General features: G+C 40.1%; 1 protein-coding gene across 4 annotated transcripts in view; it reads right to left on the bottom strand.

Annotated features, from left to right (window-relative positions):
- The window catches only part of MBD5 (methyl-CpG binding domain protein 5), a 264,996-nt gene that overhangs the window by 172,342 nt on the left and 64,852 nt on the right, over positions 1-27,802 (bottom strand). For 3 of the 4 annotated variants that reach the window (XM_084643358.1, XM_084643357.1, XM_084643360.1), the window contains exon 2: positions 20,720-20,815. The exons of the other annotated variant lie outside the window; for it this stretch is intronic. The gene's annotated coding sequence lies outside the window, so the exon portion shown is untranslated. The remainder of the gene's footprint in view (positions 1-20,719; positions 20,816-27,802) is intronic. 4 annotated transcript variants of the gene reach the window in all.

Here is a 27,802-nt window from a genome sequence, read left to right as displayed (position 1 = left end):
GCTCAGAAGAATTTTATTTTTCTCGATTCCTTCAACTATTGAATAGAAAACAAACTTAAAACAAACTAGAAAAATAACTGTTTTGCCGGTATTGCAGGCACTACAGACATTATATCAGAAATAATCCCATATTAGTGAAATTGTGTGACATACTGTATTTCATACCAAACATTAGTAATATGGCATTTAAAAAATATAACAGATTACTTGAATATTTTCCTTCTATAGTTGGTGATTTGCTGTCAGATTTACTACACAGCAAGATGTTTCAGGTTTTCCAATTTGAATGATCTGAGTGTATTAATATGCAAACTTGGAGGAACATCACATTTTACTTTCATCATTGATCACAGCCAGCTTTTAATAAATATTAAACCTGATGAACTCACATGCATCTATTTCAGCTGATGCAACAACGAGAGCCAAGGCAGTAACATCATGTACTAATATCCTTATGCTTAAAGGGACTTGCAGCAGACAAGAATGGTGAGATTTGAGCAAAACAACATACAGTATTGATCAGTCTTACACATAACTGAAATTGTTCACCTGTATTACCTGAGTTAACATCAAATGTACCATATCTTTCAGCCAATGGACAAACGTGGAGTGAAATCCTGGCCCTACTCAAGTCAATGGAATTTTTGCTATTGACTTCAATAGGGCCAGGATTTTACTCATGTTCTTCATTTATATCATCTGACATATACAGAAAATTCAGAAACCGTAGCCAACTCTCTTGATCATGAGTTATAGGTCTTTAAATCAATGGTCAGCACTTGAGATAACAAGATCAACCACAACAAAAAATAAATGTATTTTGAATTTCTTTACTTATCATAGATCTGTGTAGTTGGAATGTCTTATATTGTAGAGAATATCACTTTTCTTCACACCCGTGGAAGCTAAAACCTAGGACCTTGACGACTGCCTCTTGATCCTAGTATCTGTTGGATATCCCTTCTGCATACACTGTCACTACTTCTTATCTTAAGGATACAATAGCATAAAGTACCACAAAGATCAAGCACACAACATCTGGAGATTGAAAACGTTCAATACCAATTTTCCTGGACACAAGCTTTGATGCTTAATTCATTTAACACAGGAAATGTCTTTCAGTCACCATGCCTACATATGCATCACATTAGCCAGATTTGCCACTGTTGATTGTTTAGTTACCTATTTAATCTATGCTTTACAAATGTCTACTTATTTCACTCAAATTCCTAGGTTCACCTAGAGAGAATCTGTCATGTACTGTCCTTTCACTGGTGTCTCATAATTGTAACTGCAGCCAGCTTTGTTTTCCATTTCCAGTTCGCATTTGTGAGAATAGCAATTAATCCATTATACTATATGATACCTTCCTTTATTTTGTAAGTTTTCTTTCATCTTCCAATCATAATTTACATATCAAAATGACAAAACACAAAGCCTGTTTCACAATGTTGGAATACATATCTGAATTGCATTCTCAGTTACTTTTATCATTTCATACTGGGCTGTGTCCTAAATAGTTGTAGTTCTTTCAGGCCGACTTCAGGAATTCTTGCATAAATGAACAACGTGTCCAAATACTGAACAAAATTGGCTAAAGAAAATTTTCATTATTGTTGTTTTCATGACACACTCTAAATGGAAAGTTTAATTTCTCTATAATTTTTTATGAGGTCAGCTAATGCCATATCTTTTATTCTCATGCCTGTAAGGCTATGTCCAAACTTTGAGTTGGGACCATGATTCCCAGCTCAAGGAGACATACTAGCACTCACTGAGCTAACATGCTAAAAACAGAATGCAGTAGTGTAGCATGAGTGGCAAGATGGTCTAGCTCCCTAAGTACTGCCTAGGGTATTGAACAGGTACATACTTGGGGTGGCTAGCTTTGGTGAAAGCCTTTTAATTCACTTGGATTCTACCAATTGCAATTGCTTCTATTTATAAAATCATTCCTATATTTCCAGGAATGTGGTAGCACATTATCCAGAAAAGAAAGCAGAATGCTGCATCTTTGGAAGAACCATACTGAAGACTGGACAACAATGAGGGAATATCATACCAATTCTTTAGTTTGAATGGTCATCTTCAGAAATATTTACATGGGATTGAATTTAAAAGGATCATCTGTGTCAATTTCAAAAATGGTTTGCTGGGTTGAGTTATTTTCATGCTAAGAAATGTAAAGTTTTTATGAGAACTATTGGGCCAGATCAACTGGCATAAATTGGTGTAGTTCTACTGTAATCAATGGAGCTATGCCAACTTAGACCCAATGAAGGATCTGGCCCATTCTAACTTATTTTAAGAAAAATGTCAAAGACTGTCATTTCAGCACTTCACGGTTCATCATAGGGAAGAGAAGTTGTAGTTCTATCGTGCTTGCCATGCGACAAAAACAAGAGGTAGCTAAGAAGTTTCAGTTTGCAACCATTTTTAAAACCATAAACCTGAACATCCATTTTTTTAAATTGTATTGCTGCTTTTGCTTTTCTTTTCTTCCATTTCTGGACTAGCTCTTAAAATATAGCGTAATTGTTGTAGAAATTCTTGAGTAATTGCTCCCAGAATAAAGACAGTCAGCCCCTATCTTGGACACAGAAATGAACTGTTCTGAATGACTTTAGTTTTATTAAATATGCCCTGTGTTAAAAGTTTGTGTTCAAGTTGACTGTAGACCTGCCGGCCTGTTTCCCCAGTCCAGGCAGGATTAAATGCCTGCCAAGAGACGGTTCAAGCCCTTCCTTCAAGGCAGTTTATTCTCCAACCAAAAACGTACATAGTAACACCCAAACAGAGCTATCCCCTGATCAAAGCAGAATGCAGCAGTGAAGAGACCTCTCCTCTTGCTTATCACCCAGCCCTGCTAATGAGCCACCTTCCTTCTTGCAGCTCTCTCTTCAATGGACCTCTTTCAGCCTTTTATAGGAATCATTTGAACTCCTCGCCAGCTGGTCTGATTATCCCCCTCCCAGGCTCAAACACCTGTACATACAAAGTCTGTCTCCAAACAGGGCTGGCCAACGCCAGGCCCTTAAAAGGACAGACCACCTTGTAAATGACTGGGATAGGGTTGTACATGTGTGTTTTACTTTATAAATATAGCAAGTGTGTGTGTGTGTTTTACTTCAGAAATATTAGCAAAGTGAAGTCTGGTCTTCTCTCTAGGACCCCTGGGGAAATGTCTACACTGCAGCCAGCAGCATGCCTCCCAGCTCGGGTAGACACACACATGCTAGCTCTGCTCAAGTAGCACACTAAAAATACCAATGCGGAGGTTATGGTATGGGCTACCTGCTCAACCCCCTGCTTCCGTACTTGGGAAACTAGCCTGTGCCACGCCAGTCTGTACTGCTATTTTGAGTGTGCTAGTTCAAGCACACTACCCTGAGAGGTCTAAAGAATATTTGTTGTGAGCTATAATGTCTTAATTGACGAGGAGAAGGTGTTGCATTTTTAACAGTTTCCTTTATTCAAAGTATTAATCAGTCACTGAAATTACAGGTGATTTTCAGAACTCCCATTTATACTTATTTTTTATTACAATATAAACATGTTAGAAGGTATTAAGTAATGTGTGCAAACTAGCATGTTATAAAAAACTAGTGTACAGAAAGCAGCATAACCATGCAATGGTGGATGAGCTGAAGTCTACAATGTCTTATCTACACTGCAGTTTTTAATGTATTCGTTACTACTTTTTAAAACCACACACTTAATTCCTAGTCAAAACAAACCTACTTCTGGCTCCAAAGTGTGACAAGTTAGGACAATGCTAAATGCTTTTGAATATCCCAACCAAAGAATTTTAAACACTGAGTAAAAATCCCTCTTTTCTCTTATGTTTAACTTTCACTCTCGTCTCGGGATGTCACCATTTCTCTAGTTCTGCGTTATGATGGAGACTCTTCAAGCCAAAACAGGTCCTAAGTTTCTAAAGAGGAAACCAACAAGCAAAAAACTTAAAAATAATAGCAAATCCCACAACCGTTTAGGCCTTCTTTATGTATCATGAAAAAAAAACTTACTTTTTCTTCATTTGCTGGTCACTTTTAAAATTAAAACTTAGAAGAAAATCTGCTAGGTTTAATAGAGTAACCACCTTTGAATTTCTCATTATGAATTGTTCTATATACTTAAATTGGAGATAAACTAAAATATTTTAATTTGGCTTGTTCATATGGCAAAAATGAATAGTTTTCTTTTACTTTCCACACAATTTCCAGTATTTCTCTAAATGTATTTTTCCCTTTAAAAAGCTTGTGCAATTAAGCTAAATAACGAAGGTAGATCCTGCTCCATTATTTTAGCCAGAGTGCTCTCCTCCGAAAAACAAAAGCTGATATGCAACCAACTGAGGGATTATAGATAGTGCCTTACCAAATTCCCGGCATGAAAAACATGTCACAGACGGTGAAATCTGGTCTCCCCCATGTGAAATCTGGTCTTTTGCATGCTTTTACCCTATACTAGACAGATTTCACGGGGAGACCAGCATGTCTCAAAATGGGGGTCCTGACCCAAAAGGGAGTTGGGAGGGGTGGTGGGGACTGTTGCAAGATTATGTTAGGAGGGTTGCAGTACTGCTACCCTTGCTTCTGTGCCGCTGCCAGCAGCAGTACTGAAACTACCCGACAATAACCTTGTGACCCCCCGTCCCCCAATTCCTTTTGGGGTCAGGATCCCTACAGTGACAACACCATGACATTTCAGATTTAAATAGATGAAATCATGAAATTTACCATTTAAAAAATCCTCTGACCGTGAAATTGACTAAAATGGACCATGAATTTGGAAGGGCCCTAATGATAGACATCTTCTGATGTACTACATCCAATATATGTGAAACTGTCGGACAAGATTTTACAAACACTTCCTGGCAGAATTAGAATATTAGAATTAGAAAAACAGTACTTGTTCTAGAGTTATCCAAACTGCTGAGGTTGTGCGAATTGAAACATGTGGATGACATGCAAATAAACCTAAAGCTTTGCACACAAAAGCCTTCACTGCTTATCCCACAAGGTCTTTAGGAAACAGTTGATACTACAAGAACAGATGAATTTTAACAGTTTCTGCCACAGAAATGTCAATTTTAGAGATAGAAAACCAATTCACTTTAGTATCAGAGCATTTTGCAATATTTTGCCGGTTAGCAATAAATCAGACAATATTCAACACAATTTGATCAATTAGGTAACAGAAAAAGCTGTATGGGGATTTTTATTTTCCCTTGAAAAAATATGCTTATTTTGCACCAACTTCTCATTATGATGCTTGGAAGCCACTTTAATTTGCAATTTATTTACAGTAACTGCTTCAAGAGATAGTTGAAATCTTCACTACATTCTTGATAAAGATTTTCCTCAGCATGATGCAACTGCAGAATAACTGGGGATCATTAAATTTAAATAGGAATTCTGTGTGTTTAGTTTTGGATTTTAACCTTCTTATTCCTAAAGAAAGGGAATTTGAACTTGGTGAAAACGGTAAGAGAATTCTGTTTAGGCAGACTTCAGCTTCTTTCTTTAGTCCAAGATTTCACTCAAGCATTATTTAAAAAGTCCCCTAGATTTGGCTGAAGTCAGTGACACTACAAAAGCGGTACATTCACTACTGTTTATTATTTTTTAAATTGTTTTTTGGTAATCACAAGCAAAGTAATATTCAGGGTCAATGGGTCCCTAACAAATTTAAATATTTTTGAAAATCCCACCATAAGATCTAATGTATGGGTGGAGAAAAATGGCTCAGACCTTCATGAAACAACTGCTTTCTCAAATTGAAAGAAAATATTAGCGAGACAGATAGCCACACACAAAGGGGTCGCTGCTATAAGACATAAAAAATATCAAACATGGCAAATGGCCACCTAGGGCTGAACGACAGATCAGAAGAAACTACCTATTAATTTGGACTGGAGACAGACCTAGAAACTAGGGCTGTCAAGCAATTAAAATTAATGCAATTAATCATGTGATTAATTGCATTGTTAAATAATAATAGAATACCATTTATTTAAATATTTTTGGATATTTTCTACATTTTCAAATACATTGATTTCAATTACAACACAGAGTACCAAGTGTACAGTGCTCACTATATTTATTTTTTATGACAAATATTTGCACTGTAAAAAAAATTGTATTTTTCAATTCACCTAATACAAGCACTGTAGTGCAATCTCTTTATCATGAAAAAGTTGAACTTACAAATGTAGAATTATGTACAAAAAATAACTGCATTCAAAAATAAAATTATGCAAAACTTTAGAGCCCACAAGTCCACCCAGTCCTACTTCTCGTTCAGCCAATTGCTCAGACAAGCACGTTTATTTACATTTACGGGAGATAATTCTACCCATTTCTTGTTCACGTCATCTGGAAGTAAGAACAGGCATTTGCATGGCACTGTTGTAGCGGGCACCGCAAAATATTTACATGCCAGATCCACTAAAGAGTCATATGTCCCTTCATGCTTCAACCATCATTCCCAGAGGACACGCATCCCTGCTGATGATGGGTTCTGCTTGATAACAATCTAAAGCTCTGTGGACTGATGCATGTTCGTTTTCATCCTCTGAGTCAGATGCCACCAGCAGAAAGGTTGATTTTCATTTTTGGTGGTTCGAGTTCTTTAGTTTCTGCATCAGAGTGTTGCTCTTTTAAGACTTGTGAAAGCATGCTCCATATCCTCCTTCCTCTCAGATTTTGGAAGGCATTCAGATTCTTAAACTTTGGGTTGAGTGCTGTAGCTATCTTTAGAAATCTCACAGGTACCTTCCTGCGTTTTGGCAAATCTGCAGCAAAAGTGTTCTTAAAATGAACACCATGTGCTGGGTCATCATCCGAGACTGCTATAACATGAAATATATGGCAGAATGCGGGTAAAACAGAGCCATAGACAAACAATTCTTCCCCAAGGAATTCAATCAAAAAATTTAATTAACTCGTGTTTTTTCAAACAAGCAGCATCAGCGTGGAAACATGTCCTTTCGAATGGTGGCCGAAGCATGAAGGGACATATGAACGTTTAACATATCTGGCACATAAATGTGCAATGCCAGCTACAAAAGTGCCATGCGAATGCCTGTTCTCACTTTCTGGTGACATAAATAAGAAATGGGCAGCATTATCTCCCCTAAATGTAAACAAACTTGTTTGTCTTAGCAATTGACTGAACAAGAAGTAGGACTGAGTGGCTAGTAGGCTCTAAAGTTTTATATTGTTTTGTTTTTGAATGCAGTTATGTAACAAAAAAAAAATCTACATTTGTAAGTTGCACTTTCATGATAAAGAGATTGCACTACAGTATTTGTATGAGATGATACTAAACTGGGAGGTGTGGTAGATACGCTGAAGGGTACGGATAGGATACAGAGGGACCTAGACAAATTAGAGGATTGGGCCAAAAGAAATCTGATGAGGTTCAACAAGGACAAGTGCAGAGTCCTGCACTTAGGACAGAAGAATCCCATGCACAGCTACCGACTAGGGACGGAGTGGCTAGGCAGCAGTTCCCGAGAAAAGGATGTAGGGGTTACAGTGAATGAGAAGCTGGATATGAGTCAACAGTGTGCCGTTGTTGCCAAGAAGGCTAACAGCATTTTGGGCAGTATAAGTAGGAGCCTTGCCAGCAGATCGAGGGATGTGATCGTTCCCCTCTATTCGGCATTGGTGAGACCTCATCTGGAGTACTGTGTCCAGTTTTGGGCCCCACACTACAAGAAGGATGTGGAAAAATTGGAAAGAGTTCAGCGGAGGGCAACAAAAATGATTAGGGGGCTGAAGCACATGACTTATGAGGAGAGGCTGAGGGAACTAGGATTATTTAGTCTGCAGAAGAGAAGAATGAGGGGGGATTTGATAGCTGCTTCCAACTACGTGAAAGGGGGTTCCAAAGAGGATGGAGAGGGTTAGGTTGGATATTAGGAAAAACATTTTCACTAGGAGGATGGTGAAGCACTGGAATGGGTTACCTAGGGAGATGGTGGAATCTCCTTCCTTAGGCTATGTCTTCACTACCCACCAGATCAGCGGGTAGTGATCGATCTATCGGGGATTGATGCCTGTACTCCACCTTGGCAGGAGGAGTAAGCGGGGTCAACAGGGGAGCCGTACTGGTCGATTCGCCGCTGTGAGGACAGCCAGGTAAGTTGAACTAAGATACTTCGACTTCAGCTACGCGAATAGCATACCTGAAGTTGCGTATCTTAGTTCGAAAGCCCCCCAGTGTAGCCCAGGCCTCAGAGGTTTTTAAGGTCAGGCTTGACAAAGCCCTGGCTGGGATGATTTAGTTGGGGATTGGTCCTGCTTTGAGCAGGGGGCTGGACTAGATGACCTCCGGAGGTCCCTTCCAATCCTGATATTCTATGAGGTGAACTGAAAAATATTATTTCTTTTATCATTTTTGCAGTGGAAATATTTGTAAAAAAATAAAAATATAAAGTGAGCACTGTACACTGTATTCTGTGTTGTAATTGAAATCAATATATTTGAAAATGTAGAAAAACATCAACAATATTTAATGAATTTCAATTGGTTTTCTATTGTTTAACAATGTGATTAAAACTGCGATTAATCATGATTAATTTTTTTGAGTTAATCGAGTGAGTTAACGGTGATCAATCAACAGCCCTACCAGAAACCAAAACACCACACAGGGTTTCTTTACTATACAAGTTTAAATGTTAGAGAATAATTCCCCTTGCAATAAAAAATATGTAATTGCCTATCTTAGGGTAATGGCCAATCAATACAGTGGTGATAAAAGTTATTTAATTCGAACCCCCCCCGTTTATATTAATATGGTGTGTGTACTGCTGAATCATGTACTCAATAGTTTACTCGTACTTAATTACAGTTATAAATTCTGAAGTTTGGATATTGCAAGACCTCATTTTTGTACAGAGTATACTATGAATCTGGGATTTATAAATTTCAGAAAGGACTAGAAAGTTGATTGTAAGAGGCTCTATTAGGGTTGCCAACTTTCTAATCGCACAATATTAAATATCCTTCCCCCACCCCCACCCCTTCTCTGACCCCCTGCTCACCCCCTCCCTCTGTCACTCACTCTCCCCTACCCACTTTCATTTTCACTGGGATGTGGCAGAGGGTTGGGGTATGAGAGGAGGTGAGGGCTCCGGCTGGGGGTGTCGGCTCTGGGGTGGGACTGCGGATGAGAGGTTTTGGGGTCTAAGAGGGGCTCAGGGCTGGGGCCAAGGGGTTTGGAGTGTGGGAAGGGGTGCAGGCTCCGGCTGGAGGTGTGGGCTCTGGGGTGGGGCCAGAGATGAGTGGTTTGGGGTGCAAAGGTGGGAGCTCCAGGCTAGGGCCGAGGCGTTTGGAATGCAGGCTCTGGGACAGTGTGTGGGAGAGGGTTCAGGGCTGGGTCAGGCAGTTGGGATGTGGGACTGGGAGTGGGTTTGGGTGCGGGCTCTGGCTGAGTGGTGCACTTCCCTCAAGTGGCTCCCAGAAGCTGCCAGCACGTCCGGCTCCTAGGTGGAGGTGCCAGGGGGGTCCGCATGCTGCCCCCACCTGAAGGCGCTGTCCCCACGCTCCCATTGATTCCTGTTCCCAGCCAATGGGAGCTGCAGAGTCAGTGCTTGGACTGGGGTCAGCACGTGGAGCCCCCTGACCACCCTTGCACCTAGGAGTCAAGCTTGCCGGCTGCTTCCAGGAGCTGTGCAGAGCCAGGACCGGCAGGGAGCCCGCTTTAGCCCCGCTGCACTGCTAACCAGACTTTTAGTGGCCCAGTCAGTGGGCCGCCACTGTCCCTTTTTGATTGGGTATTTGGGTTGAAAACCGGATGCTCGGCAACCCTAGGCTGTATATGTCTTGCAAGCTGGACGTGACATTCACCTGCTCTGGAAATTTGGGAAAGAAAAGTAAAAGTTGTGTTCTTCCCTCAGGTTACAGATTGGTTAAGACAGGGGTCGGCAACCTATGGCACACGTGGCAAAGTCGGCACGCGAGATGATTTTTAATGGCACGCTGCTGCCTGCCGGAATCAGGGCATATCTCTCCAGCCCCCTGCTGTGAGCCGCTCTAGGCAGGGGGCTAGGAGCACCCCTACGACCCTAGCCCACACACCCAACCCTCTGCCCTGACCCCTACACCCCCCCACACACCCTAGCCCCCTGCCCTGACCCCAGCACCCCCCACGACCCCAGCCCTGACTCCAGCACCCCCCAACATACCCAGCTCCCCACACCCCATGCCCCGACTCCTGCACCCTCCTCACACCCCCCAGCCCTGTGCTCTGACTCCTGCACCCTCCTCACACCCCCCGCAGCCCCCTGCCCTGACTCCTGCATCCCCCACACATCCCCAGCACCCCCACACCCCATGCCCTGAAAAATCTTGCATCCCCCAAATTCCCACCCCCACCCTCGCACCAAACGGGAGCTCCTGCACCCCTTGCACCAAATTGGAGCTACCCAGGTAAGCACTCCACACCCAAACCTCTTGCCCCAATCCTGAGCCCCCTCCCTCATTCTAGCTCCTGGCCAGACCCTGCACCCCAGTCCCCAGCCTGCTCCTTCACCCCCTGCCCTGTGCTCAGTGCACTCCCACCCTCAGGTCAGTGAAGAGAGGGTGGAAGAAAATGGGCTAGAACCAGGGAGAAGGTAGGTACCCACTCTGTGTGGGCAGGGCCGGGATCCCAGACCAGCAGCAGGCTGAGTGGAGCTGGCAGCCGGGACCCTGGCTGGCAGGAGCCGGCGGACGGAACCCCAGACTGGCAGCGGACTGAGTGGCAGCGGGCTGAGCCGCTCAGCCCACTGCTGGTCTGGGGTCCCAGCCGCCAGCCCCACCCAGCCCGCTGCTGGTCTGGGGTTCTGGCTGCCAGCCCCTTGCCAGACAAGGTCCAGCCACAGGCCCTGCTCAGCCTGCTGCTGGCCTAGGTGAATGGAACCCCAGGCTGGCAGCGGGCTGAGCGGGCCGGTGGCGTAAGATCAGCATGTTAATTTAATTTTAAATGAAGCTTCTTAAACATTTTGAAAACCTTGTTTACTTTACATACGACAATAGTTTAGTTACATAATATATAGACTTACAGAGAGAGACCTTCTAAAAAACATTAAAATGTATCACTGGCACGCAAAACCGTAAATTGAAGTGAATAAATGAAGACTCAGCCCACCACGTCTGAAAGGTTGCTGGACCCTGGGTTAGGGCAACCTGCTTCTCTTGATGCTATGCTTTATAATCTGTGCTACAGGAGGGCCAGGGAGCAGTGGTAGAGTGGAAGAGGGGAAATATATAAGCCCTAGGCTAATTAAGGCGTGGTTCCCCGTAGACTAGGGAGGGTTGCTACAGGTTAATTGGAGCACCTGTAGTCAATTAAGGAACCTAATAAACCCCCCTGCTTCAGGCAGTCAGGGGAGGAGGAGGAAGCAAAGAGGACTGGAGCTTGGAGGTGTGTTGTAAGATTTGAAAAACCAGAGAACAGAAGTAAGGGAGACCCTGCCCCAGCAGGGGAGGGAGACTTCCTTCCCCAACATCTAAGGGCCGAAGGTTCCCCACCCAAGGGGGAAGAGGGTAAGAATCCACAGGGGTTGAGAGGGGCTAGGGCAGAGTGAGGAGGAAATCCAGACCCCTCCCCCACTTCTCTCCTCTACTACCTTCCTGGATCACTATCGGGGACCTCAGCGTCCCAAGAGCAGGGGCAAGGAGTGGCATCTTAGCCTCCTGCCAAGAAAAGCACAGGACCCACCATACTAACATCGGCCACCTTGCCACAACTCATTATAGATAATATAAAAATGTACTAACTATTTCAATCTTCCATGTACAATTTTAGAATGTTAAAATCCAATACAAAGTTTAACAGTATACCCTGTCCATCAATCCTCTATTTACATACACAGGGCCTGAGCATGGCACACTTATTCATGTGAATAATTTCATTATTTACCAAACGGGTGCACGATTAAGTCCTTATTTAGGGTTATATACTGCCCACTACAGAAAGTTGTTAAATCAAAACAAAACAAAAAAGCCACCACGCATGGATCAAGGAGAGAATAGATCCATTAAAGAATCAGAATGCCTGGGACACTGGTATTTCCATTTTGTACAATCCTTAATCATGGTCTCTTGCATCCAGCCTATGTGTGAGTCATGCATTTATAATACAGTTGTAAAAATAAAATGCCAAAATGTAGGTTGATAAATGGATGAGGTGGACTGTTAGCTCTGATGAATTTATTTGTATTTGCTTAGCAAAGAAGTATCTTAAGGCTTCTTGGGAGACCCTTACTGGTCAATAAAGTAGTAGTAACACTGATGGCTAAGAAAATAATAAAACTCCCAGACTAGACGTGGCATGTCATATAGTATTCTATTCTGTACAAAACAGTCTTAATTTCTACAAGTATTCCCCTTCTTCTATCCAAATTCTAAAACATGTTAAAGCACTCATGATGTTAAGTAAGGCTCTGAACACTTTAAATAAGCCAGATCTAACAAACAGAGAACATAAGTAAACAAAAAGTGCCATCTCACTGTACATAAAAAATAACCCAGGATGCTCACATTAACAGTGCTGTATGTACACTGAAAACCAAACCAAACCCACACTCTCTAATACACATTTTTCAGGAATTTTTTGTAGAAAAGGTTAAAAAAAATTCTGGTGAATGACTTACCCTAAGTAAAATCAAATAAAGTGAAACTTTGGGGGCACGTCTACACTGGCAGAGTTACACTGCCGGCAGTTACAGCACCGTTCAGAGAGCGCTGAAGGGAAACCGCTGTTGTGTTTCAGCTGCCTGCGCAATAGTGGGTTCACACTTGTGGCACCTGCAGTGATATTCGGAGCGTGCACTCTGGGCAGCTATCCCACAGAGCATCTATTCCTCTTCCACCACAAAGAGTGGAAAGGTGGAAGGGGTCGTGGGGCATCCTGGGTCCTGTCCCAATGCTCCATGATGTATTGTTTCGCATCCCAGCAATCCCTGGGCTTCCGTTCGCATTTGGCGCCATCTTTCAACGGTTCGTGTACTGCACTCTCTGCCTCTTCGGTCTGCATGAGTGGATCCCGCACTGTTGACCAGTATGTTGCTCGCTCTAACACGTCTCAAGTGGCAGTGGAGTTATTCCTTAAACTACAAAGGCAAGAGGAGTGCAACACTGATCTTGCAACACGTAGCAGCTATGACATGAGATTACCTGTGGCCTTCACGGAGGTGCTGACCACAGTGGAAGGCTGCTTTTGGGCTCAGGAACAAAGCACGCGATCCACCAAAGTATCCACAGTGGCCTTCGCAGTGGAGGTGGGGTTGCCACAGAGTATTGCGTCCAGCTCTCTGTAGAACTGGCAACTCATGGGCACAGCACTGGAGCAGCAGTTTGCCTTGTGGTAGGCGTTCTGCAGCTCCTTCACTTTGACCCTGCACTGCAGCATGTCCCTGTCATGGCCCCTTTCTGTCATGCACTGTGAAATCTGTCCATAGATATAATAATTCCTATGGTTGGAGAGCAGCTAGGACTGGACAGCCTCCTCTCCCCAAATGCTGATTAGGTCCAGTAGGTCAGCATTGCTCCAAGTGGTGGATCGCCTGGTGTGTGGAGCAGACAGGGTCACCTGGAAAGATGTGCTGTGACCACTGCACGCTTCACCGAACAAACAGGAAGGGGACTTTCAAAATTCCCAAGGAATTTAAGGGGTGAGAATGACGGTTGGTCACCTGAGGGCAGGGCAGTAGAGTTCAAACCGATGACCAGAGAGGCGAGAACACCTCCCGGCAGCCAATCGCAGCGCTGTAATTGACCAGGGTGTCTATAGTGGCACCGCAGCACTGTACCCCCAGCACAGAAAGATGTATGCCTCTCGTCAGGGTGGTTTTCTTACAGCCTTGCAACTGCACAGTTTCTGTGCACTAAGTGGCTTGGCAGTGTGTACATCTCAGGAGTTACAATGCAAAAAGCTGCTTTACTGTGCATAAACTTGCCAGTGTAGACAAGGACTTAGTAAACTTCATTTATGTTGGTTGATTTTTAAGTTAATATAAGCAACAAGCAATTCAACTAAATGAAACAGGAAAGGACAGATAAACTAGACCACATTTTAAAGGCTGTGCTTATCCAAAAGCAAATAATCTGTTCATTGAGAGTCTGTATCATAATGTGTACACAGTCAGTCTTAAAAAACTCAGAAGCTTTTCTGGGTTCCAACAAAACAGACAACACTAGAAGAATCCATCTACACTATGTAGAAAAAGCTTTCTATTTCATACGCTTGTTGAACAGTACATTTAACACAGTTGGAGGAAAACTGCCCTCTTGATGAAGTCTTGGTACTGTATTTATGCTTATGCCAATAGGTGATAAAAATATGGAGCATTGGAGATTAGTCACCTTCAGATGTCCAAAGCAGAAGGAAGAAGTGGTTTCTCTACCAACCTTCCCAAGCAAACTCTCTAATTGGGAAGCCTTTCAGAAATGCTATCTCCTTAGATACCACCACTGTACCATCATCCAAAGTATTACAGATGTACTGCATTGTAGAGATCTAAATTAGGTTACTTGGCTCCTTAGAGCAGTGTGTGTGTCTATATGGACACACAATACTCAACAGTCTGTGCTTAAATAATCATGATATTAACATTATTGTTCATTACACATTTTATAATGTGATCATCACTTCAGTATTTGTAGATACTGGATTCAGAAAAGTAATATACGGATGAGGAAAATAAGAGCAAAATTCTATTCAGCTTTAGGCTGAAACATTTAGTGATACATGACCATTTATACGTTAAAAGTTAAAGGAAATAAATAACTGGTAAAATGTTAACACTATAAAAGGAAGTGCCTTTCTTCACCCAGACTTTCAGATCACAGGTTTTTCATAACCCAAATGCAAAATATGATATCACAGGATGGGTCCTCCCTCCCCAAAGGTGTGAGTAGTCTACACCCAAGCAAACAAAACACATTCAAAGGCTTCCCTTCCCAAAAGTTAACAGGCCAAATGTCACAAGGATACAAGAACAGTTCATGCAAATATGCCTCCCTCTGAAGGATTAAGCCAATATCTTTTAAAAAAATAAGTTCTCCACCGCAGGGTTCAAGTGGAAAACTACCTTCTCTCCTTCTCTAGCTTGGTCTCTCTCCAACAAGATTGCCATTGTTTGTTTCCTTCTTTTATATTTGGCAGCAGGACTTGATAGGTCATGAACAGGGCCCTACCAAATTCACGGCCACGAAAAACCTGTCAGACTGTAAAATCTAGTCTTACCATCTACTATGCAGACCAGATTTCACAGGGGAGACCAGCATTCCTCAAATTGGGGGTCCTGACCCAAAAGAGAGTTGCAAGGGGGTTGCAAGATTACTTTGAAGGGGTCGTGACATTGCCACCCTTACTTGTGCTCTGCCTTCAGAGCTGGGCAGCCGGAGAACAGTGGCTGTTGGCCAGGAGCCCAGCTCTGAAGGCAGTGCCCCGCCACCAGCAGTGCAGAAGTAAGAGTGGCGATACCATACCATGCCACCCTTACTTCTCCACTGCTGCCTTCAGAGCTGGGTTGCCGGAGAGTGGCGGCTGCTGACTGAGGGCCCAACTCTGCAGGCAGCAGTGCAGAAGTAAGGGTGGCAATACCATACCAGGCCATCCTTACTTCTGCGCTGCTGCTGGCGGCGGCTCTGCCTTCAGAGCTGGGCTCCCAGCCAGCAGCCGCTGCTCTCCAGCTGCCCAGCTCTGAATGCAGTGCCGCTGCCAGCAGCAGTGCAGAAGTAAGCGTAGCAGTACTGCAACCCCCATACAATAACCTTGCGACCCCTGTCCTCCACAACTCCTTTTTGGGTCAGGACCCCTACAAATACAACACAGTGAAATTACAGATTTAAATAGCTAAAATCATTAAATTTAGAATATTTAAAATCCTATATCCATGAAATTGACCAAAATGGACCGTGAATTTGGTAGGGACCTAGTCATGAAGTTCAGTTGTGTGTATTCCAAACCCTTTAACTATTTCTTGTCTGCTTTCATCTAGCAGAGTGGACAGGGAAACAAAGTATTGAGCTAAGGTTGCCCAAGTGGATCCCAGACCTAATAAACTAGGGGCCTATTTGGCTCATATGTATATTACACCCCTTAACATTGGATAACAGAGGTGAATGATATTAGGTGGCAGTTAGCACCTTTACAGTTAAACTTGGGTGAAGAGCCAAGAAACTGAGAAAAATTATAATAAGAAAATTACTTAACCAGGACAGATATTTAAAAGAAATGAAGACACAAACACACTCCACACTTCCAATAATATTAATTTTATAATAATCCATATTTGGGCCACTGAGCCGTGTCCCTATTTGAGTCTAGTCCTGATGCTCTTATCAGTCTTGGTCTGGCCCACTACTAAAATCCAAAATTCACAATTTTACACTGCTAGAATCAGGCATAAAGATCTGCAGAGTGATCTCTTCCCTGTCACATCACTGCTGCCCAAATGTGTAAGAAGAAAAAAATTATTTTTACAGGTTGAACAAACTTTCTACTAAATAGATCAGTTTTCAGTGGGTTGCACTGAATGGTCTTGCACTGCTGATGAAAAGAGCACATCAGAATTAGCAGCATCCTACCACAAAACAAGTTTTAGAAAACAAGGAAAAGCCTACAGCACTAAAATTATTCAATTTTTACTTACAATTTAAAAAAATGCAGATGTGCAAGCTAAAAATAATGGTTGCTTACAACTCAATGAAAATTAGGTACAAGAGCATTTGTGTATTCACATTTAAAACAAATGCAAATTTGGTATAAAATAAAATATGATCAGCTTGCCTGCCACAAAAGAGGAGAGGTTTTGTTTGAGCAGGAACTCCTAAGGCATAATTTCTGTTCTTAAACAGACGTACTAAATAGCCTTAGACAAGTTACAAACTCTTTGATAAACCCTTCTATAAAACAGGGATAACAGGATTCTCTCTCACACAGAGGTGGACATTAGTTAGTGAGTTAAATTCACATGGCAACATGTATTATTATTATTATTATTTCGACTACAGTAGTGGCTATGAATCTCAGTCAACGATCAGGGCCCCACTGTGCTAAATACTGTACAAACAATCAACCAAGATGAAAATCTTGGCTCAGAGCACTTGCCATCTAGGCATCAGACAGGACAGAACAGGTAGATGAGATGACTATGTGAGGCTGGGAGGATGAGGTAACAATTAAAAAAAAAAGCAAACAAAAAACAGTATTGCATAAAAACAGAAGTTTCAGCTTGCCACTTGCCTAACAAATGCCAGAAAGTACTGATTTGTAAATATCGCTATGTAGGTATGTTTTAGGGAGGGACTGAACTTCAATGGAGTTTTACCAGGTAGGAAATTATACCAGATATGAATCTGACCCAGAGTTTCAACATGGAAAGCACTGTATGGCCTCCTTACTGTAGGAGGCAAGGAAATTATTCTACACATTTGATATGTACTGATAATAAAATATGTAACAAACAAAATGTCTCTTGAAATGTGTGTGTGTTAACTGAAGTAGCTTCATTCTTTACTTAGAATATAGGAAAACAAAATAAATATTATGAAAGTTTCAAAGATGGAAACAATAGAGTCCCATTTATCGTGCAGGAGGGTATAATTTCTGATCCTGAAACATATGGCTATCAAATGGAAATCTGAAGTATTAACCCAAATGCACAATCATTTCAGAAGCAGAGATGGTTCCTGCAAAGTAATCTGGTTTAAAATAACCTCTACATAACCGATATAACACGAATTCGAATATAACATGGTAAAGCAGTGCTCCGGGGGGGAGGGGGGCGGTGCGGGGCCCTGCATGCTCCTGTGGATCAAAGCAAGTTCGATATAACGCGGTTTCACCTATAACATGGTAAAATTTTTTGGCTCCTGAGGACAGCGTTATATCGGGGTAGAGATATAGTATAAAGGACTGCCCTACTAACAGGAACTATTAACAAGCTTTAACAATCTGTACAAATATTTACTGAGATGATGAAAAATGTATTAAATGTCAGATAGATACCTGAAGACTGGTAAGAGGAATTAAAGTAACATGCATGTAGTTTCAAGGTTTCATTATACATTCAATTAAACAAAAAGACATTATGTAATTAAATCCTAATTTAATTTTAAAGTCTATAGAAAACTTTAAGAAATGTGATCTATAGAGTATGTGTAAGTTAACCAGAAATGCCATTTAAACTAGTTTTATTTTTTTAAGTTACATCTATTTTTTTAATAAAAGTTTTTCAAAGAAAATAAATGAGCAAGAACAGAAATTATAGTATAGGCAAGAAAATTTTACAAATGTGGTAGCTCTCCATCCCAAGATGCAAAACAGAAAATAAATTTTGGTGCAGTACCACACACCTATTTGTAATCTGAAATGCACTACCTGAAAAAAACAACCACACAATAGACTGGTCAGTTATGATACTTTTATTCCACCATGTAGAGAGAGTCTAAGGACTAAGTTACTTTTTAGGATTTTGGTATTGTAGCACATGTTACGCATCCTAATAGTCTGCACTTTTAAAAAATACATCCTCCATCCTACAAATGCACAGAATATGGATGGGAAAGACCCAAAACTGATAGATATATATATTTTAAATCTCTATCACAAAACTAAAAATAAAAACAAAAAGCTCTGAAATGCGTAACTAACATTCACAAAGACATGCTAAAACAATAGAGAATCCAGGCTAAGGAATCTTCTGATAGCACAATAACTATAAGAATAATGGCTGTTCACTTGGTCCCTTGCTCTGTGGGCAAGCAGAGATTGGAAGCAATGGAGAGACAGCCAACTAAGCTCCTGTAGTAGGCAGGGACTACCTCACATTGCTATCTTTCTGATGAAGAGAGGCATGGGACCTCTGAAGAAGTAGGGAGTATGAAATGGGAGGAAAAATTGGTATATGTCAGTCCATACCTGAAAGTGGCTTTTTTTTGGGGGGGGGGGGGACGACGTGTAGAACATTTAATTTGATATTGGAAGGCCTCCTGGGCAAATCATATTTTTGAACTATACGCAACTGACCCTCACACCTTAACATGCAGTTTCACTCTGAAAACTGACTTTGTAAAAATACATGTATGTGTGTACATATATTCTCAATTACTTCCATAACAATTTTCTCAGGCTTTGTCTACACCACTACTTTTGTTGGTTGGGGTGTGAAAAATACACCCCTGACCGACATAAATTTCACCGGCAAAAGTGCTGGTGTGGGCAGAGCTATGCTGGCAGGAGAGGCTCTCCTGCTGACATAGCTAACTGCCACTCATTGGGGGTGGTTTAATTATGCCAGCACTGCTGGCAAAGAGCAGCTACACAGGAGACCTTACAGCAGCATAGCTGTGCTGCTGTAGGTCTGTAACATAGACAGAACCTCAGTTTACAAGCAATAATTAGGTCCCTACCAAATTCATGGTCCATTCTGGTCAATTTCACAGCCATAGGATTTGAAAATTAGTCAGTTTCACATTTTCAGATGTTTACATCTGAAATTTCACAGTGTTGTAATCGTGGGGGTCCTGACCCAAAGAGGGGCATGGGGGTTGCAATGCTGTTGTAGGGGGGTCATGGAATTGCCACCTTCACTTCTGTGAAGTCTTCAGAGCTGGGCTCTGAAAGCAGCAGCTGCAGCTGGAGGAGGCTCCTGGAGGTGGCGGTGAGTCTGATCTCCCCCATGCTGCTGGGAGCACCCTAGCCAGGGGCTCCTAGCTGCTAGTCCAGACCAGCTAGGGTGAGACAGGACTTGCTGTTCCCCTGCACACCCTCTCAATGAAGTAACTTAGAAACTGAGCTACATGTCATTCCTAGACCCATCTAACTAAGTTGCACGTGAACTAAACTGGCCTGCCAAGAATTTACTATATTACAAAATTATTTCTTGATTGCTTTGCTTATTGATCACCTGTACTGGTAATCAATGTTTACAACATAGTCATCAACAAATTCCACATATTGTCACAGATTAAATTTAACAAAAACAGAAAGGGAGATGGGGGCGGGCAATAAAATTTCAGATCTCCATTTATTAAGTTAACTATAAATAGAATAATTCTTCATGTTACAATAGTATCTAAAGTTTTCATTACTTATTCAATTTACCAATATGTATAATGGAAAGAAAATTGCACATGAGAAGTCTCCTGAATGTCTGACATTTGTTTTGATGGCCAGAGTCCATACACTTCAAAATAAAGATAAATATTAAAAGCAAAGCACATGCTGGGTTTTAGAGGCACAACTTCAATTAAAATCAATGAGAATCACACACCTAAAATCCTACACAAAAATCTAACAACATTTATCACTATTTTTTACCTTATATGTTGTTTACCATTTCTTTTCCATATAAACTCTAATCCTCCAAATAGCTTATCTACCTGCTCTTTATATTCCAAAACATGACATAGTCTAGGTATGACAGGCACTATGCATGGATAGTGCAGTTATGGGGGGCTATAGAAGACTAGACAGAAAGAAGGCTAGTTGAATAAAGGTTCCTATTTTTATAACCTACGTAAAAAGAAAGCTGTGCTTTCTTATTACTACTATGATGATTACTCTTATTATAGACAGTCACATTTCTGAAGAGTTGAGTTGGGCTTCTTAACTTTTGATGCTGTTCTTTTTAGGACATATTTGAGATAAAAAAACCAAACTCAATGTATTAGTTTGTATACATGTATTTAAATATAGACAAACTTTTACCTACCTTTGATGTCTAAAAAACAGATTTTAAAGATTTTGTCTGTAAACACTACGTTCTTCAACACTTATATATCCAAAAACCAACATTCTCCAGCACCATCTAAAAATACAAACAGTACACAAAAGTCAGACTGATTTTAGCATAATTGGGCTCTTTAAAAAAAAAAAAAAGTACAAAAATGAATAATGCTGTTAACTTACAATACATTCTTTTTCATTTTAATTCTTTAGCTATGTTAATATAGTATTTTGGTTATGATTTTAAATGCACCAAATTCAAGAAATCAATAGTTATGGTTCCCAAAGCAATAACACCATTAAAATGACCACCTAATATGTTAAAAATTACATAAAATCAATACTGAACATATAGACTAGAAGTTAAAGAAAAATACTGAAAGAAAATTAAACTATATCTAGTACAACTTTGGAGAATTAAAATCATTTAGAGCAGTGGTTCCCAAACTTGCTCCGCCGCTTGTGCAGGGAAAGCTCCTGGCGGGCCATCCAGTTTGTTTACCTGCCGCATCCGCAGGTTCAGCCGATCGTGGCTCCCAGTGGCCGTGGTTCGCTGCTCCAGGCCAATGGGAGCTGCTGGAAGCGGCGCGGGCCGAGGGACGTACCGGACGCTGCTTCCAGCAGCTCCCACTGGCCTGGAGCTGTGATCAGCCGAACCTGTGGATGCAGCAGGTAAACAAACCGGCCCAGCCCGCCAGGAGCTTTCCCTGCACAAGCGGCGTAACAAGTTTGGGAACCACTGGTTCAGAGATAACTTTCAGAAGAGAAACTTAAAATTATAAGTTGCAGTTTTCACCGACAACTTTGTTAAAGAACAAATCTAATAATAAAATGCCATCTGTTAGTATTTGTGTTCTCAAAAATAAATAAAATATGGATTAATTTATTACAATGGATAGAATTTTCTGTACCTACATACATTTACATGTCAGAAATCAAATTAAATTTTCAAACTGTGGAGGGACATGACATATTGATTCATCTAGAATTTAATTTATATGTTAAAATGCCAAGGAAAGACACTCCACCGATTGCCAAGACAGCATGATCAGGTCAATAGTTCAGCTATCAGTCTAACACATACAGTAAGTAGTTTCATTTATCTTTAATTATTTTATTGTGGTCAACCATATTTCTCCACATAAGTATTTGTTTTTGCAGGATTGGAGCCTATGATTGCAATGTGTAGTTTGTGGGTGGACAGCTGCATCAGTGTAAGGCTCCATTAATCATATAAACAGACTCCACATAGACACTGTAGCCTACCCACAGGATACCCAAGGCAGGATCAGGGCCACAGTGATTAAGTACATTTAATGGCAACTATTTTTTGTCAAAAATTCTAAATCTGTGTAGCATGCCTGCTATAACTGAGAAGCTATACTATCTCAGCTTTGCTGTATGGCTTTATCTGTACTGCCAACGTTTGAGCTATACAGTCAATTTTTTATTTTTTTAATCTTCAATAAAAAGTCAGTAAATGAGGGCTTTATGCTGTACCCAATGAAGATGATTGTAAAGTTCCCAGTAACTTCAGTGGTGCAAGACTAGGTGGTAAATAACTTTCTTCTGAAGGATTCTTAAATCAAACTGGTTCCATCAGTCTCTGAAGATGAACTTTTCAAATAGACTCTCTGCCCAGAAAGTATCAAAGGAGAACTATTTATTATATAGGTTTTATATATATTTCAATTACTCTATGACTGCATTTATAATGTTTGTAGAAAAAAACTGAATTAAGCTTTTTTTTTTAAAAGTGCATTTTAGTGACAATTCTTTCTAGACTACTTGAAAAATACAACAAAAATAGCAAGAATGAGATTTGTCATAGTCGTAGTTTAAAAACAAATCCTCTGCTCCCCGATAGTACATTACATATATTTCTACTTTTTATCATGAGACAGCCCCACAAATAAACAAAACAGACAAGTTTATCAGTGGTATATGGATATACAACTCCCTTGATTGAGGTATAAAAAATTGAGAACTGATGTTTTCTGATTAAACAGATTTCATTCTTGAAAAAAAATTCTTGGTTACTTGGACTGGTCTGAATACCACACCTCTATTCTGAGCAGAAACTTATTCTTCCATTTTTGTAAAATCATCATTGGCGCTCTCAAGAACCAAAGTCTTTGTGGCAGAGTTAAATTTAGATTATCAAGTAAATAACCTAGGACATAATTTTCGGCTGAGGTCTGGCGGCTGAAGCTGTGCTTGTCACCACAGAGAGCAGTTATATAAATTTGGACTATGTTTAAAGAAAGAATGGCATTCCTAACACTTTTTCTTTTTAACTCCTCCCCCCCGCCAACCCCTTCGTTCCCTACTGTTGCTATTCATGTACATCTTTTGCTATTTTATTACTATTACCCCAACATTAACATTTCATGTCTATGGTAGCATTGTCTGGTTTTATTTGGTCTGGTCTTGCAGCTTTGACATGTTGTAAAACTGCGTAATTGGCTAATTCTATTGGAGATCCCCTGAGGCGTACAGTATTTGGAATCATATCATCTACTCTTTTGTACTTTTCATTGTCTGTTTCTGTAGAAAAATCAATAAAAATTAATCAAAACGATTTTGGATTACTATTGTTCTTAAGTCTACTATACAGTATACAACTCTATTGTAAGCCTTATGAAATCACAAAAATTTACAGACAGCTAGAAAAAATATGTATTCACTCTTACTATAAGAAAAACAAGCTCAATATTTTACTATTCTTAAAAAAAAAAGTTACCAAAAAAAAAAAATGTGGGCAAATAACATAGAAATGGCCATGCTAGGTCAGACTAATGGTACATCTAGCACAGTAACCTGTCATCCAACAGTGGCCAGTGCCAGATGCTTCAGAGGGAATGAACAGACCAAAGCAATTATCGAGTGATCATCCCCTGTCATTCAGTCCCAGCTTCTGGAAGTCAGAGATTTAGGGATATCCAGAGCATGGGATTGAGTCCCTGACCATCTTGGCTAACAGCCACTGATGGACCTATCCACAGATTTTCCATTGCTGCAGTATAAAGTAAGCCATTTCTAATAAAAATAAAAACAGGATATATATTCTAAACTAAATTTAAAAAATAATCTAAAGATGTAACAAATAGCCAAACATGTTAATATTTGCCTTCAGTTGGCCCATTATGTCATCCTCCACTGTCCACTTGTTAAAATGTTCATAACAAGCATGCTTTCATCCGAGCTGTTCATCAATCTTGGAATGTGCTCCTTGTAAACATCAGCAAAGCTACCTCATTATCCATCTTCAAAACTCTCCTTTGCCGTGATGCCTACTGTCATAAATATAAAGGGAAGGGTAAACCCCTTTAAAATTCCTCCTGGCCAGAGGAAAAATCCTCTCACCTGTAAAGGGTTAAGAAACTAAAGGTAACCTTGCTGGCACCTGACCAAAATGACCAATGAGGAGACAAGATACTTTCAAAAGCTGGGAGGAGGGAGAGAAACAAAGGGTCTGTGTGTCTGTTGGTATGTTGCTTTTGCTGGGGATAGACCAGGAATGGAGTCTTCGAACTTTTAGTAAGTAATCTAGCTAGGTATGTGTTAGATTATGATTTCTTTATATGGCTGAGAAAAGAATTGTGCTGAATAGAATGACTATTTCTGTCTGTGTGTCTTTTTTGTAACTTAAGGTTTTGCCTAGAGGGGTTCTCTATGTTTTGAATCTAATTACCCTGTAAAGTACCTACCATCCTGATTTTACAGGGGTGATTCCTTTACTCCTATTTACTTCTATTTCTATTAAAAGTCTTCTTGTAAGAAAACCCTAGAGTTCAGAGTGGGGGAGGAACCTTGACACCTACAGAACACTTGACAACACCTAGGCTGTTCATGTGCACCAGTCACTGCCTACCATGATGACTAATATTTCTCATTGTTCACTTGTACTCCCCCATCTACCAGTTGTCTCATCTTATGGACTACGAGCTCCTTGGAGCAGGGACTATCTTTTTGTTCTGTATGTGTACACACCTAGCAGAATGGGGCTCTGGTCAATGACTAGGGCTCCTAGACGCTATGATATTACAAATAATAAACAGCAACATTAAGTTAGATTCATGAACAGATAGATCATATATTAACATGTCATACTTAATTTATTTGTTCCTGAATCCAACTGGTTTTCAAATACAAAAAAATAATTTCAATGTGTGTATGAATATGAGTAAACACAAAACATTATGTTTGCATGTTGATGCAAAGACAACCATAAGCTTGAGGCTGGCACCAGACCCCTGGGCATTCCTTGACACTAAAAAGTGAATTTCTTAAAACTGCACAAATGTTTGATGAAAAGGGTGAGTGGAAATGAAGATCTGATGTTGTTTTTCAAACTGACAAAATGTCCTTACAAAGCAGATCTCTCTGTTTTCTTGAGGTGTTGTTTTCTTTTTACATTACCTGGTCTAGCTTAATTTTTTTTTTTCATTATTTTATACTGTCAACACATTTTGTCCAAATATAAGAGGAAACAGTCGCATACCGTAAGAAGTTACAATCTAGATCCCAAATCCTGCAATTGGATCTGTCCAGGCGGGGTCCTTGTGCCCAGGTGGAGCCCTATTAGTTTTAATGAGGCTCTTAGTGGGGGTAGGGCTCTGTTCATGCAAAACCACAAAAAAGCGTGTGCATGCTTAAAAGGAATTCCTATAAGAAGTCTATAAGTTTAGCAGCTAAAAATTCACAGTTGCTTCAGCTTTTTCTTCTTGAGAAGGCCAAATTCTACACTGATATCAATTCAATAATTCCAACCAAGTTAATTGTGTTACATTATTGTAAATAAGCCTAGTCTATAGCCCACTAAGGAAATGAAAAGATTCACGTTGAGTTCATAGGTGGGTTTGGACCAGGACCAACAGATACAGAATTCAGACCACTTTCCCCAGTTAATGGAATATTTAGGAAAGAAGCCATTTGAGAACCAGCAAAATAGATTTTAGTATCCAATAATGAATTTCCACTGAAAGACGTTTCTTTTCCTTGCATGAAAATAAATTAAACAAATTAGTTGGAAGGAACTGGAGGGAAATTAGCTAATTTTTTAGTTTTAGGAACAAGCAAGATATAGTAAGCAAATTATTTTCAAATTATACGTGTCATGTGATCTACAACATAATATATCTCTCTCTAGATACATATGATGCTCTTTTTCACTGTTTAGAAGGTTTCAAGTACATTCACCTCTGACTTATGTTAGTTGATATAATCCTAACAGCATTTTATAGTTCCAAGGCAGCCTCTGCCTATAAAAACTCTGACATCAGTTTTTCATAATAATGCCCCTCCTCCCCCCACCCCTGCACACCCCGTTGGACATAAAGTTAAAGACTCTTTGAAAAAACTGTTTAATACAGTTGTGGTAATGAATACTTTAGCTGCCGAGCGGCTATTTTCAACCTCATCCTCCATTTTCAGGCATTTAAACTTTTTTAAAAGTTACCATTTGGGCAGGAGTTTTAATTTTGGTTGATTTTGAGATATAGTGATTACCATTTTACTGCTGACATTTATTGTTTGAAAGTACACCAATACTAATTACTTTCAAACAGTAAATTTTAGCATTTAAATGATAACCACTGTATCAAAGAGTGAAAAAAAGAATGCTTTTAACCAGATTAAAAATAAATATAAAACCATGAATACTCTTGAGATGTTACCTTTTTGAAAAGTAAAAAAAATGGCATGTTGAGTGAGAATGATAAGTGTTTGATTGCAAATTTTGATTTTTTCGAAGTATAAACATTTTCAGGAGATAAGCACAAAGCCACACAATGTTCAAACATGTACAAATCTGTGATGTATTGATTGCACAAAGAAATGTATCTGCACCATTCTTTATGTATTTCCATAGGGAAGAGTTGGACTGAATGTCTGTATTACAGCAGACCACCAGAAGATGTTACAGAGGCTTTAGCTGGAGTTCCATAGTGAAGGTTAAATTGAATTTTGCACTTAAAACAGAGACTCAACCTTTTTTAAGTAGGAAAAATGCAGTGTATTATCACCAAAAGTTACATCACTTACCCCGCACAATTATACCTTGCTACTAGTACAGGAGAACCTAGAAGTAAAATTAACTAGACAATGACTATAAATTAAAAGTTAAACTAATTGGCATACTGACAAAATTCAGAGAACTGCAAAAGATAAACAAAGAGTGTAGAGAGTAAATTCCACTTTTAAGTTATGAAAGCTGAAATTCTAAAATGCTATTTATAATATATTGCACGAAATATATTATTAACTATTTTAAATACAGTATATAATATATGCTACAATTAAGTATAATTTCTAACTTTCATCTCTATCCAAATATAAGGGGGTTTTTTGGGGTGGGGGAAAAGGAAAAAATGGTTTGTTTACATTATGTGATTATTAAAAATATATTCTGAAGAATCACTGGGCTGAGGTAAGTAATAAACAGCACCAATATTCATCCACTAATTAGTTAATGTTTATACAGCTCTTTGAAATTGTAATCCATGAAACAAGCACCCAATATCTTACCCACTATCATCTCTCTCTTTTTTGCTAGCTGTCACACAGATTCTCTCAGATAATATTGTGATCACTATGCTCTTACTCCAAGCTGTCCATCTTCCCTCTTTGGGATTTAATAACAGCATCCAATGGACATTGATCCTGCTTTGTATTTAAGGCCTATCAAGAAGGAATTTTGTTTTCAACAAGATCTGCCAGCTCAGGAAGCAACCTGTTTACAGGGACGCAAAGGATCCAAATGTTTCTAAGTTTTGACATGGTTTTCATAGTACTCCATTCTATGATCTTTAACTAAACATTGCCTCTCTGTTTTTAATTAACAAAGTATTTAATGACATTTTATCTGAACTGAGAACCTTCTTCTTTACTGAGGTCAGTCAGAGTCCCATTGACAACAACTCATCAACTAAAATATTAAATTTAGATGCAAGTGTCCATCTTTGTCTTTAACACATAAAATATATCTTTCAATTTATTATGAATCTCTTCAGATTTACTGGCCAGCATTTCTAATACGTATTTGCTGATCAGGGGTGGGAAGGAAAGA

Source organism: Lepidochelys olivacea, assembly GCF_965140295.1.
Source record: "Lepidochelys olivacea isolate rLepOli2 genome assembly, chromosome: 11".
NCBI lineage: Eukaryota > Metazoa > Chordata > Testudines > Cheloniidae > Lepidochelys > Lepidochelys olivacea.
The sequence above is the reverse complement of the archived record's forward strand: the minus strand, read 5'-3'. Positions and strand labels throughout refer to the sequence as shown.